Below are 21,102 nucleotides of genomic sequence, written 5' to 3' on the forward strand. Positions count from 1 at the left end.
TGTATTTTTCATTAAGTAACTATCATCTTTTAAACTAATGCTGTTGCTTTATCTTGTTTATCCAATATTTTCATTATGTATGTATCATCTTTAAAACTAATGCAGTTTTCTGTTGTTTTTCAGATTGAGTGTTGTTTTCTGTTGTTTTTTCGATCGCGTATTTCTGTATTTTTCATTAAGTAACTATCAGCTTTAAAACTATCACTGTTGTTTTATCTTGTTGTTTTTCAAATATTTTCATTATGTATGTATCATCTTTAAAACTAATGCTGTTGTTTTATCTTGTTGTTTTCATTATGTATGTATCATCTTTAAAACTAATGCAGTTTTCTGTTGTTTTTCAGATCGCGTGTTGTTTTTTGATCGCGTATTTCCGTATTTTTATTTAGTAACTATCATATTTAAAACTAATGCTGTTGTTTTATCTTGTTGTTTTTCCAATATTTTCATTATGTATGTATCATCTTTAAAACTAATGCAGTTTTCTGTTGTTTTCCAGATCGCGTGTTGTTTTCTGTTGTTTATTTAGATCGCAGTTTTCTGTATTTTTCATTAAGTAACTATCATCTTTAAAACTAATGCTGTTGTTTTATCTTGTTTTTTATTTTCATTATGTATGTATCATCTTTAAAACTAATGCTGTTGTTTTATCTTGTTGTTTTTCCAATATTTTCATTATGTATGTATCCTCTTGCAGTTTTCTGTTTGTCAAGTTTTTGGTTAACTATAAGGGTGACAATATCTGAGGTATCTTCCAAGCAGTATACACGATGAAGGTTTCCTAGATATACTTGACTTGCTGTACCCCTAGACTTGCTTCACGTCTTAGACTTGCTTCAATTCTTAGACGTGCTTCACTTCCTGGACTTGCTCCACGTCTTAGATTTGCTTCGGTACTAAGACTTGCTTTGCTTCTTAGACTTGCTCCTCTAATTTAAATTGCTCCTCTCACTAGACTTGCTGCGCCACCTGGACTTGCTGCACTTGGAAGACTTACTCCTCCGAATTAGACTTGCTCTTGCTACTGAACTTGCTGCGCAACCTGGACTTGCTGCACTTGGAAGACTTACTCCTCCGAATTGGACTTGCTCCTGCTACTGGACTTGCTGCGCAACCTGGACTTGCTGCACTTGGAAGACTTACTCTTCCGAATTGGACTTGCTCCTTTTACTGGACTTGCTGCGCAACCTGGACTTGCTGCAATTGGAAGACTTACTCTTCCAAATTGGACTTGGTCCTTTTACTGGACTTGCTGCGCAACCTGGACTTGCTGCACTTGGAAGACTTACTCTTCCGAATTGGACTTGCTGCGCAACCGGGACTTGCTGCGCTTTGGAGACGTACTCCTCTAACTGAAACTCTTAAGTTTCGTTAGTGACAATACTGGAGGTTTCTTTCTAAACCTTATTTTTTTCTCTCTTTTTTTTTTTATTTCTATTCCATTTCAAGTATAAATACAAAATGCGCGAACCAGCTAGAGAGACGCCATTGTGACGTCACGCGAACAAAAATAGCATACACAAAATGGCGGCAAATTGTGTTTGTTTTATACAAATAAATTGATATTTTTGACACTGTTATTTTTCAGATGTTGTACGTTTTCTGTTGTTTTTTTTTCGATCGCGGTCTTTGATATTTTTCTTTCGATAAGTGTTATCTTTAAAACTAATGCTGTTGTTTTCTGTTGTTTTTCAGATCGCGTGTTGTTTTCTGTTGTTTTTTAGATCGCGGTTTTCGATATTTTTCATTCGGTAAGTATCATCTTTAAAACTAATGCTGTTGTTTTCTGTTGTTTTTCAGATCACGTGTTTCTGTTGTTTTTAAAATCACGGTTTTCTGTATTTTTCATTAGATAAGTATTATCTTTAGAACTAATGCTGTTGTTTTATCTTGTTATTTTTTAGATATTTTCTTTAGGTAAGTATCATCTTTAAAACTAATGCTGTTGTTTTCTGTTGTTTTTCACATCGCGTGTTGTTTTCTGTTGTTTTTGAGTCGGCGATTCTCTAAATGGACCGAATAACACGTGAAGGGATGTAGTTCCATTAGATTTCTCAAATTTCAAACAGTTCACTGCATGAATGAAGTTAAGTTGTGTCAATTCCCTTTGCTATGACCAATATACGATGTAATCTGTCATATTTATGACTTGTAATTGTGCAATACTCGAATGTAACTCATTAAGCATAAATGTGCATTTTAAGAATTGTGCAGGCTTACAAAGCTTGCGTAACATCCAGCGAAAGACAAAAAATAGTTCCACAGGGCTCCAGATAAGATTACGTATAGAAATAATGCAAATACGCATGTCTAATAATTTCTAAGCGTATAAAAACGTATATAAAATTACAGAAACGCACACAATGCTTTTTTAAAAACAAAATCTGAATCGTCTGGATGCGTTAGGTAACATAGCCGATCAGCCTTAACTCTCCCACATTGAACGTATACACGCATCGTATGATTTCTATAAACTTTGCGTGGGTTGAATTTTGCAGTCAGTAAACGGATAAATTATCGGAAGAAGAAGCTCTTACTGGTTTGTTTAGTTACTACTGATATTAAAAATGATTTTAATTCCTATTTTTCGAGAAATAAACAAATCGGCGAAACATTAAATTGTATTTTCTTGTAGTTTTTGAAATCGAAAGTAGATCATCTATGTTTGGCTGCTTTCACGAAACGAAACAACTTTTTTATGAAAAGATTTAAATAAGAGGTAATTTAACCGTAAACTTCAATGTCAGATACTGCCAATTGCTGCTAAATGTATTCGTATCATCACAATTTGTAAAATACATCTCCAGTTGAAACTGGAGAAAAGTGTAATGGTATCCGGATATAATATTTTGGGTAAATATCGAGCTGTGTTATGAAATTTTAAGAAAAAAACTAAAAACAAACTGAAACTGGTAGACTATACTGTCAGTACATCAATCATTAGCCGACTCAGGCCCTTCAGGCCTTTGATTCAGATCACGATTTTCTGTATTTTTCATTAGATAAGTATCATCTTTAAAACTAATATTGTGTTTTTTTATCTTGTTGTTTTTCAGATATTTTCATTTGGTAAGTGTCATCATTAAAACTAATGCTGTTGTTTTCTGTTGTTTTTCAGATCGCGTGTTGTTTTTTGTTGTTTTCCATATCGTTAGTTGTTTTTTGCTAATGAGGAGTCAATTTTCTGCATTTTCTAATGATTTGAAAATACCTGGGCTTTAGCATGACATGTCAGGTTTTCATCTATGAACTGATTATTTGATCTCAGAATAAACAGAAATCCCACAGGGGTCCCTAACGGAGCAAGGGTACATAGAGTTCTTTTGAACTTTGTCAAATTGCTCAAAAGGTTCTTCTTGATGCTGTCTGAAATTGTCAGTATAAGGCTAGGGTGTAAGATATTTCCGTATTTGAGAGCTGCAGACATTGGACATTAGCCTTAATGGTTAAACATCTAGTCATCAGAAAGATAAACCATAGCGAATCAGAAGATTGATTACAATATTCATTTCCCCGCCGTTACATGACTGAAATACTGTTGAAAAACGGCGTTAAACACAAAACAAACAATATTCATTCTAACATGCTCATTAAATAATGATGATAAATTATGATGGATTTTTTTATCCGAGTTCAGGCCTCCCTGCAGGGTATGATAAAACTAAAGGTTTTTAGCTCCACTATTCGGAGAATAGGGTTACTATTCTATTCGCCCCGGCGTGGTGGTGGTTGCAAATGGTGTCCTTTCTTGGTTAAAGTTTTTCGGCAATCTTTGTTTTGTTGTCATATCTTTGTTACTATTGCTAATATCTTACTGTAACTTCACATAAACATTGTCCAGCATACAAACAAAGCATGTGAAGGGACTCATGGGCCCATTATACTCAAGGTCAAGGTCGTCAAGTTGTTATACCTTGAATGTTTTTCATGTTAATTTTTTTCGAAAGCTTCGTTTATAGACATATTATTATTATCATTATCATTATTATCTTTGGTACTTAAAAAGATAACGACTTGAAAATAAAAAAAAATCTTTACAATTCCCATAACCTTATAGTATTTTTGACAATATTATGCCCCTTTCATACTTAATGTTTTTTGACAATCTTTGCTTTCTGGATATATCTTTAGTACAATATATGATAATGACTTGAAACTTAAATGTATCTTAATCATCATCAAAACAGGAAGGTCTAATATGTATCAGTTGTTCCAGATCAAAATAATAAGTTGACATTGTATTAAGGGACCACCCAAGGGACTGCTAAGACGTGGTCTCTTAATGTAATGGTCTCTTAATGAATTTCAGTCAGATTAAAAGAAAAGTTGCTTAGTAACTGTTAACGTAACTGTATCTATTATGAACATTTATGTATGGTTTAAAAATCTGTTTTATCATCGTAAACACTTTTCCAAGTCCACAAACTGTGAAAATTATACCTAGATTGTTTGTCAGTTCAGCTGGTACAGAGGTTAATTGCATTCAGTCACATGCAAAATCTACTCCCAAATTACAGAGATAAAGAAATGCCCGGTAGAATTTTGGTACCCGGTTACTTAATGGATAGATCCGATTTTTCTGATAAGGAACGCCCCCTTGGATATTGTTGCTATGTCTCACAAGCTTTCTCCAAAAGGCGGATATACATTATATCGCTATGACAGATTCTCTTTTATAAAGTATCTAAATCTTCTACTCAGTACTGTAAAAAGATCAAAAACCTGTCGGATCACGCGCTAAATGAATCATTTGATAATTACATTTGAGGTTCTATAACACCATAAAGAAAAGTGATGAAATGTAGCCGTTAAATGTTGGTGCTAATAATTAAGGTCCTCATAAATATGAAAGCCTTAGAATTTGATGAATTTGTTTATTTTGGGACCGCACAAAATGTTCACAGACTAGTGGTATAAAGTATGATACATATATAATAAATGAAATCATGCTACATGGAATATGTCTATAAATAAATTTAAGTTAAATCTGTTGATTTCACTGAATAACACCTGCGCGTTGTAAATTCTATATGTTCGTGCATGATTATGTTTTCTTTTACGCAACCGATATATTATGATTCAAAATTTTATTTATTTCTATATTTTCATGCAAGTACCAGTTTTATATTGAAATGTAAATTAAAATCATTGTACTTTAATTTTATATTATGTTGTATTCTTCTGGAGACTCGGCTGATACTGGTAGCTACAACATCGTGTGGTGTGGAAATTCTGCAATATTTATGTATACCTTCATTTAAATTTCATTTCCTTGTGCAGAATTTCACGACATTTAGTCATTCGAGGTTTTCTATTTGACAGAGAAACAAGTCTTTTGTTCAGTTAATTTTCAAGAAGGTAAAAGCGAGATCGTTGTTAAAAAAGAAAGAAAAAAACTACGAGCAAATTCGATGAATTGGTATCCCACGCCGAAAGGTTTTGTTGTGAGAAATGGCAAAAAATATATCCGGCAAAAAGATAAGGATGTTACTAAGAAGGAAATAATTTCATTAGTCAAAATTTAAAATAAGGAATGAAAAAAAAAATCTTTTTTTTTTTTTTTTTTTTTTTTTGGGGGGGGGGGGGGGGGGGGTGCCCAGGTGTGGGTACACAACTTCACATGTTTATGATAAATGTTCATGGAAAAGAATGAAAGAAGTTTAATGAAATTCTACCAATTGGTTGGTTTGTTATATACAAATCTGTGGATTTTTAAACAATTAAAGGGCAATAACTGTGTTACTTTGGCAATCTGCCTGAAACTTGACGGGCCGCATAACCTTATAGTCGTAACATGTATATGAAGTTTTATTTAAATATTCCCAACTTCCTAGACATTGCTCCGGATGTGGAATTTTCATTAAATCAAGGGCAATAACTCTAAGGAAAATTGACCAATTAAAAAAAATGACGAGCATCATCGAGTTTCATGAAATGCTACCAGCTTGTTACTGAGAAATGGCTGCAGACATGGATTTTTCATTAAATCAAGGGCAATAACTCTAAGGGAAATTGACCAATCCAATACAGATTGACCTTTACATTGAAAAGTTGCATATATATATATATAGCTATTATGGTATACTGTGCAGAACATTGTAATATGGAAACGCTTTTTAATCAAACTTGATTTGATGTAAACAGTACTGTGTCTATGCTGTTATAATATGAATAAATATATTAAAAGTAGCAAACCGCCTTCTAACTCAGTTTAGTCTTTGTTGTTTTTCAAGTTTAGCACATAATTTAACCCTTAACCTGCTGGCGGCAAGTGATTCTGCCTTTGCGACCAGTGCTGACCAAGATCAGCCTGCAACTCTGTGCAGTCTGATCATGGTCTGCACTGTTCGCTATTCAGTCAGTAAATTTTTAGTAAACATCCCTTCAAATGATAAATGGTACTGCCCAAATTGGAAGATGGACCAGTCCATTATAGAAATTTAGCATGGTAAGGGTTAACACATGTTTTCGGACAAACGAAGTGAGGGAGAAAATATTAATTTTTTAAAAGAAGAAGACCACAAAAGGTCACAGTTAATTTTCAAGGTAAGTGACCACAATATCAGGTTTGACCACAATATCAGATTTGAGACCACTAATTTTTTATGGTAACAGACCAACAATTTTCTTAGGTCACAAACCACCAATTTTTTGAGGTCATAGACACCAAAGGCTTTACAACTCCAGTTTAGTGGTGTCTTACCATTCTTAAACAATTCAAATAATATCTTCAAGATTTGTAAATACCGGTAGTGGTGGGGGGGGGGGGGGGGGGGGGCGGGATTAGCTATTATTAAACAAGTGGTAGGGTTCTAATATTCTTTTATTCCATTTTATATCATTTATCTCTTCAATAATCCCATTCATATCAATTCTCAGTACATAATATCATTCTCTAAAGTTTCCAAAGTATTATTTGCCTAAAATTTTAAAATAGCAATTTTGACTAATTTTGACTGTGGTGCCTAAAACAAAACCCAAATTCTAACTCAAACTCCAAAACTGACTTCTTTCAACTTTCCTTCCAAACTCTGCAACCTATTCAATCATGCCCACTTCATACTTCAACCAATCACATCTAACATACCTCATACTTCAACCAATCATATCACACATGCATACATTAAAACCTGACGAGTACTTGTCTACTCCAGTGGCTTATTACTTTCTGATACTTATTAACACTTACTAATTAAATTATTACCATATCAAATTCTGTCTGGAATATTTTTTGAAGTGGTAGACCAAATCAAATACACATATGTTTAGCTATAATTATTTCTAGCTAAGTAAACCTGTAGAAAGGTATGGGTACTCTGATGAAATAATGACTTAATGATTTTCATAATAGAAATATATCTAAAGTATAGAACTGGTCATAAAAATATGTTTCTGAAGTGTTTAGATACATGTCCTAATTAAAGTACCACTTCAAGATAATAGTTTTCAGACTTTATTATTAAATTTTCTGTCATTCCTTATTTTATCTAGATTTGAGAAAAAGACAAAAGTATAAAGGAGATAAATATCAAAATATGCCTTAACTTAAAAGTTCAGAAACTTAAAAGGCTTTTACATTGTTATAACAATTATTACATGAATTTTTGGAAGTGGTTTGGAAACAGGTTATTGAATCTGTCGCCATGTATTGCTTTATTAAATAATTCATTAATTTTAAATGTCCAAGACATTACTTGACTTGGTAACCGTTTCATCATAGCCTGTATATTTAATTAATTAAAAGTAATTTCCACAAAGTTCCTAGGGATTTGAAAACTGGTAATTTGATGGTAAGCTTTTACCTAAATCTTTATATGTATTTATATGATTTCTTTTTATTTTAATTTGCAAAACCAAACTTTAAACACAAAACTGCTCTACCAAATGTGTTCAAATCAGAACAAGAACTATAAAAATAGTAAAGCAGTGATCTTTAAAACAAATATTTTATACAGTAGGTATACTGACTCACTTACTGTAGTAGGGTATAGCTATGGGGAATATATGTTGAACAGCATCAGTATTTTATATTACTCTTTCAAACACCACAAGTACCAAACCAACATGTATCTGAAGAGAAACATTTCAATAAATTATAAAAGATGAATAATAATTTGTTTTCTTTTTTTCTAATTAATGAGCAGAACCCCTTCATATATGTTAGAAAATGGCATCAAGATAATAAATAGAGAGAGAAATCATTAGCATGTAAAAATTATATTGCTTCAAATCCAGGAAGTTTTTATACAAATGATATGACAATGAAACTAACCTGACTTACCTATGAGTTTATCTAAGTTTATGAAATATATATTGGATATCCTCAGCATTTTTTTTAATTTTTCAAACACCACCAAGTCATAGGACCAAAGCAACATAAAATCTCTGAAAAGAAACAAATCACGTAACTATAAATATCACTACATGAATGATATACCCACCACTTGCTGATTAATGAAATGTGAGAAAATCATCTTAAGAAATACATTATAATATTACATACAACAAAGGAAAAAATATGGAAATAATATACAACCAAAATCAATACAATAAGACAAATAAAAACCATTGGCATGATATTTTGACATGAAGATGATTACCTTACTGCCTATTAAACTTTATTATATTTAGAACAGCACCATCACCTTGCAACCCTTTTCAAACTGCCATCAAGACCAAGGCAACCTAATGCTCTGAAAAGAAACAGTTCAGAAAACTGTATTATAAAATATCCATACAAGAATTATTTGTCTTTCAAAAGTAAAAGCAGAAACTGTCACCAAATTAGAAACTTCATCTTTGACTTTAAGCGGTTAAATTTTTATTTTTAATTATGAATAATATTAAAGTACCTAATTACCTATGTTAAATGTTTTAATTATTTGAAACTCGCCATTCCTTTCTTGTTTTCTTTCTCCACAAACTGCTCTGGGGATTTATTATATCTATAAACAAAGAATTAAAATTAATTATTACGTTCAATGAAAAAAATCCTCTAACGTCAGTTATAACCGATAGTAGTAATTAATTGTTTTTAATTTGTAGTTTGGCGGAAACGGCGTTCCATAGTTGAAAAAAAATGCTGCGCATGACCTTGACCAAACATGTCTTTTAAAATTAAAGTCGTTAATAACAAGCAATTGCCTTACAAAAATATTGAAATATTTTTGTCTTAAGAAACCATTAAAAGTTAAACCTACTAAAAATACTATGTTTTCTACAAAAGATAGTGAAAAATCAGAAACACCACTTCACTTGTTTAGGCGTTATGCCTTGTTGAAATATACTGCTCTTGTTCGTATTTTTGCTTTAAGATACATACGTTATGCAACATTTAGGTGCACTTATTCACGATTTTATGGATACATACAAACAAGAAATTATTCGTGATTGAAGCTATAACAATGTATACGACTTTTGATAATCATGATTACCTCTTACATTATAAGTTAACGTTGGCTTCGAGTTATAAAAGAATATAACCTCGCAAGTTCGCTAGTAAATTTTATTGAACGAACATTTAACTGTTACAAAACATATCTAAATACATTAACAAAAGGTAAATTGCAAACATAATTGGCTTATAAAATCATAGATACACTCTTACGATACCATAAGCATATACATTTGTTAGAGCAATTTGAATATTTTATGCGTCCTGCTTGTAAGTTAAGATACACTAAAAGTAACGTAAGTATCATTAGATTGAATGACATGGGTATGAGAGAAAAATATATTCAAGTTAGATGTATTATGTTGCAAATATGATTGTTATTTACCAACATTATGTGTCTGATAACACGAATTTAAGTTAATTTAATAAAGCTTTTCTTGGAAACATTTATGAAAATCTACCATAACGCGTATTAAACTTGTCAAATCATAAAACATACAACTTTACCAGAATACTTCTTGACAACAAATGTTTCTGTTGTGGTTATACTTTTGTAATGAAACCGTTGACATATAATCAGCATAATATTATGCACAATATGACAATAAAGTCTTGGTTTACCATCTGATTAGAAATATACTGATGGTAACGTATGTATCCCAACTTAAGTATAACGAATCAATTCATTTGTGGGCACCAAATATCGTGTTCAATATTGCCATCAAATTAAGGCCGTTCATTGTAAATCAAAAGAACAAATATTTAATAATTATTTCTTACGACTGTCAAATTAATGATTCGTATTTTCAAAGCCGGCTTTGATTATCTCGTCCTCTTGTATATTTGTAAGGTGGCAGCCCTTATAACAAGTGCTTTTGTCGCTGTATCCATGAGTCACACAACCAAGCTGTATATAATGATATGCACGCCAAACAATGCTTATTCAAATATTCAAAAAATAAATGCAACCACAAGTCACCGTGTCCGAAATATTTCCAAAAATAAAGAACAGATGATTTTATTTAAGTTGAGCACCACTGCATTCATGCACCAAGCATCACCACAATCCGAAAGTTCTACATATAAAATTTCTTTCATAATGAACAGTTTTATTAAGTCTGTATTTACTGTAAAGACTTTTTTAAAATCTATTTACATTCTTGAAAAATGATTTAAAGGTGTATCGTGCTTGGGACAAAAGTTAATGCCCTTTTACTGGAAGATTTTTACCTTAACAGTAATTAAAGGTAGCTGTTTTATTTTTACGGCAGAGATTCGTTTTGATGTATCAATTTTAACAGAAAACGAAAAAAAACAAAACTAATCAGAAGTAAGTTAATAATTAAGAGTGGCGTACATTCTAAGTCAGCACTACAGACATTATCATTTCGGTTAAAGGCCCGTGCTGGAACAACCAAAGCCTATTCATCAAACAAATAAACAGACAAAATGTCCAGACTACGAAAGAAACCTGGTACATTGTCACAAGGAATGTATAATGTCATATTATGACATTATACATTCCTTGTAAAAAGGAATGGGTTTCTTTCGGAATCTGGACAGTCTGTTTATTTGTTTGTTTTTTTCTTATTTTCTCTCCTCCCTTCATTGTTTGTCCAAAGATTTAGCAGGGAGGTAATATTTTCACTGTCTGATACTCTCCTTTTCAAGGAGCGCACTGCCTTTAGCTTTCTCACGTTTACGATACTTCTTTTGAACTTCAGCCCATATTTACCTGATGTGCAACCCACCACAAGTCAACAATGAGTAATTATTACTGATATACGAGTAATTATTACTGATATACGCACACATACACCAATAACGAATGTATTGATACATACGTTACCGATCACTGTCCTATATTGTGCCACGGGTATGCTGTTTCCATTCATTTTGTTTTTAATAAAATGTCAAATATGTTTCTTTATAATAAAGATTCAATGACATACGACCAATTTTGTAAACGAAACCTTATAATAAGAAATAAATATCAACGCATGTTTTATCATATTTTAAAAATAGAATTTGCATGACATGTTTTGAACAAAAATAGTGTTAAAAACAAAACTTTTCAGCAAATTTAAACACCCGAGTGTTTTATCTTGGAACCTTCACTTAAAGAAAAAATAAAAGAAGCCTTATGTTGTATAAAATGGAGAGTCAATAAAATATCAAGTATCTAAGATACTTACGTTACCATACGTAACGTATGTATCCATAGTTTGTACAGTGTTTATGGCGTACTCAGTATGTATGACAACACAAATTAAATTCAAACAAACAATATGATTGTCATGTAATCACAAACTGGTTTTACTTTAAGATATATCAAATTTACTTACTATTTATACCGTACGTTATCAGGGGAGCCCGTTGGACATTTTCAGAAAAAGACAACACGTCTTCAAGGACGAATGTGCGACTTAACATGTGTGAAATCTGCATCTTATGACGTAGACGATACAAAGTGATGACATTATCAATTAAAACTGAGTGACACTTTCCTGCTTATGTTATTTTAAATTAGGCTGGTCACGTTTGTATCGATCACGCTTGTATCATTTTGCCATTTCTAAAGCCACTTGAATTAAGAAGGACCTCTGCTTTATAATAGATTTATTGAAAATGCATGCACTGTTTTGGCATGAAAAAACTACACTTAGTTCAACATGAATTGCTGTGATTTTTAATGTCTTAGAATAAAGGTAACGTTTGTATCATGGAAAGTGGAATCTTTACATAAGGAAAATTTAAGTGAAAAATATATCACTATTAAGTATATCTTGTATCAAATATTATAGCCTGTAGTTGTAATGAGACTAGAAATAACCTTAAAAAGCACATAAAACGCTATTTTTCATACGTCAAGCTTATATATTCATAGTAGAATAGATGCATAACGTAAGTATCCCATCATCGGCGTCATATCTGTTTTATTGTTTAGGAATAGTAATAACACCAACATACACATTATGAAGCAGTTATTAGTAATAAGGGAATATGTATTTTTTGCATTTACTAAAAAATCCGCCATTATCTCTAAAAGAGATCGAGCGTTGTTAATTTTTAAGTAAAACCTGCACATGGCGTCAGTAACGTATGTATCATTTTAAACTGTCGTTAGTGATTTTTTTGGATTATGGATCAGATAAATCCAATTGATATTAGGTTACAAGTATGAACATGTATTTATTGAAATTCTAGTATATTTAGTTTGCCCCTGATGCCTATGTTTAAACGACCACGGTAAGGAACACTCATTGTTCGTCATTAACGACTTTGTTAATATTATACTACATATAACTATATGAGCCGTGCCATGAGAAAATCAACATAGTGGGTTTGCGACCAGCATGGATCCTGACCAGCCTGCGCATCCGCGCAGTCTGGTCAGGCTTCATGCTGTTCGCTTTTAAAGCCTATTGGAATTGAAGAAACTGTTAGCGAACAGCATGGATCCTGACCAGACTGCGCGGATGCGCAGGCTGGTCTGGATCCATGCTGGTCGCACACCCACTATGTTGGTTTTCTCATGGCACGGCTCATATTATGTTATATAAGTGCATCTTTTGTGCAATTCTTTGTTTAAAATGGGATTTTTTTATCCGAAATGAATATTCGGCCACCTTGCCTGCAACACAATGTTTGTAGGCTAGTCAAAGTGCTTCTAATGTAGTATTAAGTAGAGACCGTACCATAGCTCTTCGCATAAATTGATTTTTACAAGTGCACCGATTTCGATACAAAAAGTAAACAACGGACTCTGTCTATGAAACTTTGAAATGAATGAATGACAGTCGATCTTAGTCATAATACTGATTGACAGTGAATGCTAATGACTCCATGTGTTGCAGAAAGGTATTTAGTTTGTAACTGTAATTTCCCATCAATTGAAATCCTCTCAAAACTGGTAAAATAATTACTTATATTTGGACAAAACTCACCGTCTTTGCCGTTCGACAGCTGTAAAAAGGGCAAATATAAAAGATTCAGTGTAAGTAATATTTCACTGGTACTACCAGTTAGTAAGTTCATACTCTGAATAACACGTCAGAGAAATTTGGACAGATTTGACTGATTATGACGTTGGCAGCATTAGATTATATTTTTTCTTTACACAAACATTGCCGTTAGGTAACAAAGAGAATACGCCGATAATCCGGAGTTCTCTGATTATTGTTCCAGTTCACGCAATGTAATCCAGCAATTAAACTGCATAGCTAACAGCTACTGCTGTTATAGGGAAGTGGTAGAATGTCTGCCTTAGGTGTGAGAGGTCCTGGGTTCGAGTCCCAGTTAGAGCTTAACTATTTAGATTCTGCTAAAGCATAGTTTTGCTGTTAATAGACTGTTCCAGATGTTCTAAATTTTTAGCACACAGTATCATATATCATTATTTAGCAATCCAGATCAAAGTTGAATGTTAAATCAAATGCACCCAATTAGAAAATATTGACTATATTATGTCCCTTTGATGTGTATGCTCTCCATGTTCAAGATGAGTTACATTTCCTTGATCACAAAATTTTCGTTAACATGAAAATATTAAATGCTCATAACTCCACACTTCTGGTTAAAATATTGTCTATATTTCTGTTTTTGAGAAATATATGGACATTTGTCTTCATTTCAAAGCTTTTTAACTTCAAACCTATGATTTGAAAAACTTAGGTACTATCTCTATATTAAGAATGATCATGTCAAACTAAATTGATCAGACATATATTGAAATCGATTATTTGCCTTAGAATTAAACTCACATAGTTTTTATGAATTAAATACCGGCCAGATACACTTTCGAGAATCGTCCGCCATTAAAACTTTTCATTATGACGTCACAAATGCAGGTATGGGTCGCCGTATACACAATATATACAGGGAATGAAAAACGCAATTTTTTCTCAAAATATTTTCTTATCAAACGCGAGAAAATGGCAAAGTCTATCAATTGAGATTTGCCATTAATTCCCGAACCGTCGGTCGATCTTACTTTAATGATCAGAACAACCACCTTGATCACTCATGATGATAGTCAGGTAGATCTACCAGTTGTAAATATGAAACAATGCGTTGTTAACACTATTTTTCAAGTAATAACAAGCATTCTTTGCAGACCGCCCCGGCCACTGCATGCATGTATTTCCAAGACTGACACTCTATAACCTTTTCTAAAATAATTTCCATTCAACCATGCATCTGCTTTGAAAACACACTGGTCATGATTATTCTTCTATCGCAACCGATTTGAAAGTGACATCATAAATGACATAATTTTGAATGACGTAACAGGGGGCTAGTTGACGTAACAGTACGGTAGCCCTTGTTTACTATGATAGTCCAACAAAATTTATGCGATCCTAGCATGCCTAGGAAATACTGAGATTTTTTTCAGATGGGCAATATCACCACTCCATAAGTGCACATTCAAACCGTTTAAAATCGTTTCTCAGTGATGTCTGTATGTGTAATATACATATCTAATTATTAAGTGATCTCTACATGAAAAAAAAAAAAGAATTTATATTACTATATTAATATATATATATATATATATAACTATATTTTCAGCTTCTGAAAGTTTGTTATGCACAGCAACATAAGCTCTTTCTGTATTCCAAATGCACCACAGACGTTCTTGATAATGTTACGCGCATATAGCCAATCTGCGCATTTGGTAAATCGCGCAGCCCACATAACCAATTTGTTATTTGCGCAACGATTTGTAAATCGGGCAACCTTATTTCCATTTATTATATGCGCAGTGTAACTGTCTTGCGAGTTTGGTAAATGAGTCTGCGCTTTTAACATATGGATGATATCTCCCGATAAAATTGAATCTCGTAAGAGGGCTAGACTTGTTGGCCTACATAAAATTGTTTTATTTTAAAACTGACGGTGATCAGGCACGCGTAAAGGTGTGAATTGAGTTGGTCGCTGTGTTTAATTTGTAAAGAACAAGAAATACATAGATCTATTTTTTAAAGTAAATCAGCGTATTTATGTGGTAATTTCAATGAGATGTTCACATCCCTGCTAGTTTACGGACTATAAATATCTGTTGAAGACGGTATTTTTGTCATAGGTGTTAGAAAACTTTAAAATCACACCAAATATCCAAAGTATATGTGCAAGATGTGTGTCCTGCGCTAATAGAAGATCTGGAAATTACTCTGATAACTTGAATATCTGCCATAAACAATGTTAATTTTCACATTGTTTAACAATTACAGACTAAAATTGTAAATCTTGGTTTTAAAACTATGTATCATTAATTTGTTTCAACATCAGTAAATTCATAGCAGTCGGTCACCAGGTTTCAATATCTACAATATGACACAACATGCAATAAAACTCAAACATGCATGAAGGTGATATTTCCTTCCGATAGCACACATCGTCCTCTATTTTTTATAACTAAAGTATTTTTACTTCATTCGATTACACAGAGTCATTTTATACCGGATATTGAACATAAAGAAGACGTACATGTAAGATTGAATTGCCACACACTTAGCACATTTCACCATATCACTTTTATCACATTGAAAAAGCACAATTCTTTTTTCACCAACGTGAGCATATCTCTTGACATGGTTAAGATTAAAAATAAAATAAAAAGAAGCAGAATTAAAAGACGAGTCTTACAGATCTTTGATACTCATACATGTATAATCTTTTAATGTTTTATAGTCAGATAGATAGAATAACTAGTAATTTTCATTAAAATGTGAATGAAATTTTACATTTTGTAGCTGCGGCTGCGCAAGATGTGCGTCCTGCGCTAATAAATATCTGAAAATTACTCCAATAACTTGAATATCTTTTATAAACCATGTTAAATTTTACTTTGTTTTCCAATTACAATCTAAATTTAAGCTTTGCAAATCTGAATATAATGTTACATCTGTAGCCTGCGCTGGATGTTGTTCCTGCGCTAATAGCAAATCCTGAAACGACGCCGATATTTCAAACATATTTCAATTCTAAAAGATACTATTTATGTAACTTCTTAAAAAACGTTTTCAGAGTAGAAAATAATTAGAAAGAAAAGTGATTTTCGTCATAACGAGAACGAAATATTACATTTGTTATCTGCGCAAGATGTGTGTCCTGCGCTAATAAAAAATCTGGAAATAATCCTGATAACTTGAATATCTTTCATAAACCATGTTAACTTTACCATTTATTTACGATTACAGGCTGAAATTGTAGCTTTTGCAAAAATGAATATTTTGTAACATCTGTATCCTGCGCGGGATGTCGGTCCTGTGCTTATAGCAAATCTTGAAATAAAGTGATTTTCATCAGAATGAGAACGAAATATTACATATCGAGGGGTGAATGCGACACAGTGCTAAGTGACATTTTTTGAAAAAATCACTTTTTTTCATATATCAAGTGTTTATGGCCTTGCCCATGTCCTGTAAAAATATCAAGATTATAGCAAGTCATTAAATGAATTTATAACAAAATGGTCAAAAAGTGCTAAGTGAAAATGACATACCATTTGAATGTGACACAGTGCTAAGTGCCTTACGTCACTTGGCGCTTTTTCGCACTGAACTATATCAAGTTTGCACTCAGTGTATGTACCAAGTGACAAATATTTTTCAATAATTGTGCCATTTAGTTGCTTTTTCTTTAAGTATGATATCATTATCAGTATCTGGTTTAAAGGATTATTATTTTTTTTGACAAACAGTTGATTTTTATTCTTCTTTTTAGCTCATCTGATTTTTTGAAAAAAAATGATGAGTTATTGTCATCACTTGAGCGGTTGTCGGCGTCGGCGTCGGCGTCTGCGTCGGCGTTGCCTGGTTAAGTTTTATGTTTAGGTCAGCTTTTCTCCTAAACTGTCAAAGCTATTGCTTTGAAACTTGGAATACTTGTTCACCATCATAAGCTGACCCTCTATAGCAAGAAACATAACTCCATCTTGCTTTTTGCAAGATTTATGGCCCCTTTTGTACTTAGAAAATATCAGATTTCTTGGTTAAGTTTTATGTTTAGGTCAACTTTTCTCCTAAACTATCAAAGCTATTGCTTTGAAACTTGGAATACTTGTTCACCATCATAAGTTGACCCTGTATAGCAAGAAACATAACTCCGTCCTGCTTTTTGCAAGATTTATGGCCCCTTTTGGACTTAGAAAATATCAGATTTCTTGGTTAAGTTTTATGTTTAGGTCAACTTTTTCTCTTAAACTTTCAAAGCTATTGCTTTGAAACTTGCAACACTTGTTCACCATCATAAGCTGACCCTGTACAGCAAGCAACATAACTCCATCCTGCTTTTTGCAATAATTATTGCCCCTTTTGGACTTAGAAAATCATTTTCTTGGTTGAGTATTATGTTTAAGTCAACTTTTCTCATAAACTATCAAAGCTATTGCTTTAAAACTTGCAACAGTTTTTCACCATCATAAGTGGACACTGTACATCAAGAAACATAACTCTATCCTGCTTTTTGCAAGAATGATGGCCCTTTTTAGACTTAGAAAATCATGGGTAGGACAATATTTCTATTACACAAAAAAAATCAGATGAGCGTCAGCACCCGCAAGGCGGTGCTCTTGTTTTCACTTGGTACTTTTCACAGTAAACATGTGGCTGTAAACCAAGTATTGTTTACTGTGAAAAAGTGCTAAGTGACAGAATGCATTTAAAGTTCTTCAGATGAAATTGTTTGATTTTTTTTTTATTTAAAACATTTGTCTCAAGATTTTTGATCTAAATGAAGACAGGGAAAAGTACACATTAGTGAAATATACTTATTTGAACTCAAAAGTATTTCTATATGTACAACTGCACTAGTTCTGACTAACGTGTTGAAAATCTTGCCTCTTGGGTCAGGTGTACAAATGGAACTACCCCTGATCCAAGCAGTATACTCTGTTGCAACAGCTTAGGAAGAATCTGATCCCACGATGCCTGCCAAATACAATGACCTTATTCTTATTTCAGCAGCATGTCATGTGTTTTATGTGCTGCTACCACACAAAACAAAAAGTACTTAACTACATAGTAATATATGAATACTAAGAACAATCGAGTAATTTAGCACACAACTAATATGCGGAAACTGACAACTCATCATATTTTATTTTCCTTTTGTTAATTAATTTTTATATTATATACAAATGAGTTCTGCAATAAACCCTACAAAAGTACCATTTATTCATAAAATACGGGTGTATTTCGGTTATGATAATTTCCCGCATGGTTATCATTTTGAGTGGACGTATTTTATTTTACTTTCATATGTTAATTATTTATGATATATATGATTGAATTATAAAACAAACCTTCAGAAATACCTCTAATTAAAAAGATACAGGTGTATTCCAGTTATGGAAAGTGTATTCTGGTTTTTAGGTGGATTCCGTATTAACACATGTGTGACCGATCGGCAAGTTATGACTGTCTGTACAGTTGTACAGTTCTTGTGTAATGTGAATCACAGTATACAGTTGTACTGTAGCATTTTCATAGTATATGACTGAGTCACAAGAATATACAAATAAGTTCATCTTGGCCTGGAATTTAGACTGATTGCTCATCTTTTTGTCATTTCACAGTTAACTTAAACCTTGTCAGGTGTCTTTTGAAATTTCTTAACCACATTTTCTGTATGTCTCCAGTAACAGTGAATAGTGAATAAATGCATATATCGGAGCTTCTGGTGATTACTGCTTTGGATAAGAAAAACATAGGTTTTTTTAGGAAAATCTGTGTACTTTTTAAGTATTCATAAATTTACTCATATATTGTTATGACTTTTTAGATTACAAACAGTACAGTATAATGCAACTTTTACATCAGTAGTGTTCAATGACATTTAACACAGCCATTACAGTAACTGCTATAATGATGAAACTGAAAATTGACTGCATGACCATGGCTTTCATAAAATTATTAGGAACACATGTATCTTATCTTACTGTTGGTTAACTGCAGTGTATAATTATAGTGATATCTAGAGAATTTCATAGAACATGTAATGAAATCTTTGGAATCAAAGTTTAATGATCTTGAAAAGTTTCAGTGTCACCTAAAGTGACTGTTGATTAATGCCAGCATGCCACAGAGAATTTGATTGACAATTCCACACTGAAAATAAAGCCATATGTCTGGAAACTGTTTCATATTTGTTACCAAATAAAAACTCAAAATCATTAATATATCTTGAAGAAACATTCTAAACTTAATATTAAAGTGGAATCTATGTTACACAATGACAGTCTGATTTGTAGTGTATGTTATTAGTATGCATGTCCTGCACTGCACTGAAATGGCAAATGAGTAGATTGACATTAACTCCTTATGTGTAAGTCACACTACACCGTATAGCATTAACAGACGCCAAATGTATATAAAAACTGTGACAGAAAGTTATCCGGTGACGAAAGGCATTCCCCGCTGCTGCTCGATGCTCTCGCGATCGGTGTATTTGGCACATAAAACACACAATGACCACAAGATTTACGCATATATACAGGACGAACAATATTCAATTAACGGATATCACCATACTTATAACAAACTTGTACCGTGTAAAACAAAAGCGCAACGCATGAGAAATTGACAAAACGTTCTTGTCAGTTATCGTCCGTTGAACATGTTACATCCGTTGCATCATTCGGTAGTGGTCCAGCCATGAATCAGGTCCACCGGACAAGAATGAATGTGAACCTGACAAGAACGGATGCGAACTGGTCAAGATCAGAATAGGGAACGCACGAGTAACGAACAAAACGCATATCAGCACATTGCTACCGTACATCTAATGGACAACTTTGTCCGGTGGTGTACGTTCTAAATTTTGAACATGCTCAAAACCTTCCACTGGATGGAACGAATTTCGCAGAACAAGGAGTGCAGATGCCGCATGAGAAACGGAAAAGAAACGCATGCGAATGGAACGAACGGGTTGGAAATTTTGTTATACGTTAAACATCCGTTAACGCTATACGGTGTAGTGTAACTGAGACTAACTATTTATTTAACATTATTTATGCATGATAGGTTATACATCAGGTGTAATAATTTCACAAGGGCGCAGCTCGAGTGAAATTATTCGAACGATTATTACTGCCGGATTGTATAAATAATTTTGCTATGGAAAATTTCCTTTCTAATATGCATCTTTGTCATAAAATTTAGATCAATATCATGGAACTGTTTCCTTGTGTTACATACACAGTGTATGCATGGCGTGTCATCACGCTCCTTTGTTTATACACACCAGGACTGGAAATGGTAATACGTCTTGGGGAAGAATTCAATTTGGGCGAAAATGATGGCAAATTATTCTGTAAAGCAAATATACCAGATTAGTACGTGCATAATTTAATCTAGACAGTTGTGCAGTGTTACATTTCATTTTAAAAATGCTATTAGGTAAAATACTGAATCAAATTTGAAAGCACTAAATGGTGCTAAAATTTATCATGTTGACATGATGTTAACATAATAACGTTGTGATGAATAATGCATTGCTAGTCATATTAGAATGCATGAATTTTTAACTCTGAGGAAAATAGCATGTCTGAAATACAGTTTTTATAATTCTCTTAAAACTGATACACTAACTAAGCCAAAGAATATAATTTATAAAGATATATTGTGATTGGCTAGCCATTTTTGTTCAGTGTAATTGTAAGTCTGAGAAATTACTAAGTTTAAAAGCTTTAAATAAATAAAATG

At 32.8% G+C, this 21,102-nt stretch overlaps 1 long non-coding RNA gene across 2 annotated transcripts in view; it reads right to left on the reverse strand.

Moving 5' to 3' along the window:
- Positions 1–21,102, reverse strand: part of LOC123523688 (uncharacterized) — a 111,896-nt gene that overhangs the window by 35,690 nt on the left and 55,104 nt on the right. Inside the window, exons 1-4 of one of the 2 annotated variants that reach the window (XR_008370084.1) lie at positions 8,861–12,658; positions 8,601–8,693; positions 8,282–8,385; positions 7,977–8,070 (exon numbers count right to left, since the gene is read on the reverse strand). This is a non-coding gene — a long non-coding RNA (uncharacterized LOC123523688). Of the gene's footprint in view, positions 1–7,976; positions 8,071–8,281; positions 8,386–8,600; positions 8,694–8,860; positions 12,659–21,102 lie in introns of those variants that run through there. The other variant, XR_008370085.1, reaches the window with a different exon arrangement.

This window comes from Mercenaria mercenaria, chromosome 3 (assembly GCF_021730395.1).
Source record: "Mercenaria mercenaria strain notata chromosome 3, MADL_Memer_1, whole genome shotgun sequence".
NCBI classification, from domain to species: Eukaryota; Metazoa; Mollusca; class Bivalvia; order Venerida; family Veneridae; genus Mercenaria; species Mercenaria mercenaria.